The sequence below is a fragment of the Dasypus novemcinctus genome, chromosome 10 (genome assembly GCF_030445035.2).
Source record: "Dasypus novemcinctus isolate mDasNov1 chromosome 10, mDasNov1.1.hap2, whole genome shotgun sequence".
Taxonomy (NCBI): Eukaryota; Metazoa; Chordata; class Mammalia; order Cingulata; family Dasypodidae; genus Dasypus; species Dasypus novemcinctus.
The window spans coordinates 39,327,143-39,329,620 of record NC_080682.1 but is presented as its reverse complement, the minus strand read 5'-3'; the positions used below and the strand labels follow the sequence as shown (position 1 = coordinate 39,329,620).

The window sequence follows — 2,478 nt, the reverse complement described above, 5'->3', positions numbered from 1 at the left end:
CCCAGTAAGTGCTGAGTCCTTAAGCAGTTGACCTTTCACATGATGAATTTCAATGTCTATGACAGGATCCTGAGGTATTCTAAGCTCTAGGGGCTGGCATTTAGTATCAGCAAACCATCATGTCACATCTTCAATGAGACAAAATCCTATGGAGCAGTGAAACCTTTTCCCTGATGACAGATTAGTTTCTTGAACTTTAGATGTGGTTTTAGAGAACATACAGAGTCTTTGACTCAGAAATGCTCTGTTCAAAATGGATTAAGGCAGAATGATTCAAAAAAAGTACAGACAGTACAATCCCACTGAGCTCCCTCATCATATTCTGGGTCTTGTTTCTTGGGTGTTTTGATGGTGGACCTTTGATCTTTGGGTTTTGGTGGCACAGGACCTAAAATTCCAATATTGTCATAATATTTATATATAGTGCTGAGATTAAAATGTGGTCCACAGGCTTGAAAAGATCAATTTCTTTGGTTAAGCATCAGTATCAACCTGGAGTTCCTATTACAACTTGTCAACTGCTGCACTTCTTTGAAGAAAGGTATTTGGGATTGGAATTCAATCTTTTCAAGTGCCTTCAAGTTAGATTGCTTTCCATTTCATTGACCTCAGATTTTAGTTTATCCAACTTTTCCTTATGAATCTTGAGTTCTCTTTGAAGTCATTCCGTTCTGCCTTCTGGTGTACCACAAAGCTTGTGTATAGGCAGCATCATCAGATCCCATGCCCAGTTTCTTCTCATCACTTATTCTACCCAAATGTGCTACCGTCGGGTCTATGAAGTGCTGAACTCTTTTTGTTTCTACGTAATGATCAGGATGGTTTAGAAGATATGTAAGTTCAAAAATAGGGAACACCACCCTTGCAGAAACTGACAGGGGTTTTTTGGGAGAAACTGTAATATTGAAAGTGTACTTTGTATTGGGCTGCATGTCCAGGATGCGAGAAGAAATTGTGGAGTCGACATCTACTGCCCAGTTTTGTTTTGTTTTGTTTTGGGGGGGAGCAGTAAAGGTAGGTCTATGATCACTTGCCCAGAAATGTTCCTGCATGTAGCAGATGCTTTAGTGATTGTGCACATGAGAAGTGTGGGCTGCTTCTGAATGACCTGATCATCTCCTGTGGAGCATTAGCTGAAATATAGAGCTTAGATTGACTATAAGACATCACTTCATGGGTATTTGGGTGGCTGGCAGCTATGCAACAGTGGGCTGATTTCTATTTAAGATATGGCTGTTGATGGAAGAGCAACTGCTGGAGGTTAGAGGTCCAGAGGAACACAATTTTGAAGAATTATTTCTTTGTGGGGGTTTAAGTTTTATTTCAATCTGTTTTTTCTGAGGTCCTACTGAGATATTCTGAATGTTATATTGGCCATGGGCAGAAGACTGTGAACTGCCAGATAGATGGACTCTTCGTTGCTGTGGAGTCATAGGTGAGCTGATGGGCATATAGACATGGGAGGTCTAGTGGCCTCGTTGACTTGGCTGCTGGGCTGAGGTATGCAGTAGAAGGACAGATATAGGAAAGGAAGTCCAGGAACCATGTTGTGAAGGTTGACAGACTTGCTGAGGGTTCATGGGATTGAACTGAGATACCCAGCCAGAATACTGCTGTGTCTTTCGAGCTGTACAACTAGGAGTTATAGTGAAAAGCCTAATATAGATAGAATTCCCATGTGGACTGTTAGATGTAGGAGTATTATGACCAGTCTTGATATTTGGAGCTAAAATTACCATAATGGGATTAAATCTGGAAGTTTGTTGAGAAGGTTTAGCTGTTCCTTTGCTGCCTAAGTGATATGGTACCAGATTTGAAGGACCAGATGAACTGGTCATTCCTAAAACATTAAAACCGTGAGGAATTTGAACTGGTACCATCCATTTCATCTAAGTTATCTAATTTACTGGTGCATGGATATTCATATTATTCTCTTATAGTCCTTTATGTTTTAATAGGATCAATTTTTAATGTCCTTTTTTGCATTTCTGATTTTCATTATTTTTTAAAGATTTATTTCTCTCCCCACCCCCCACCCCAGTTGTCTGTTCTCTGTGTCTATTTGCTGCATCTTTCTTCTTTGTCCGCTTCTGTTGTTGTCAGCGGCATGGGAATCTGTGTTTCTTTTTGTTGCATCATCTTGTTGTGTCCGCTCTGTGTGTGTGTGGCACCATTCTTAGGCAGGCCGCACGTTCTTTCACTCTGGGCAGCTCTCCTTATGGGGTGCACTCCTTGAACGCGGAGCTCCCCTACGTGGGGTCCACCCACTCCTTACACGCATCAGCACTGCTCATGGGCCAGCTCCACATGGGTCAAGGAGGCCCAGGGTTTGAACCGCAGACCTCCCATGTGGTAGACAGATGCCCTAACCACTGGGCCAAGTCCATTTCCCTAGTTATTTTTATTCTCTCTCTTTTTTTCTTTGTATGTCTAGTTAAAAGTTTGTAGATGTTATTGATCTTTTCGAAGAATGAGGAT

At 41.6% G+C, this 2,478-nt stretch overlaps 1 pseudogene; it reads right to left on the bottom strand.

The window, feature by feature from the left end:
• Positions 1 to 208: 208 nt before the first annotated feature.
• Positions 209 to 1,889, bottom strand: LOC101444950 (TGF-beta-activated kinase 1 and MAP3K7-binding protein 2 pseudogene; annotated as a pseudogene).
• Between the last annotated feature and the right edge of the window lie 589 nt (positions 1,890 to 2,478).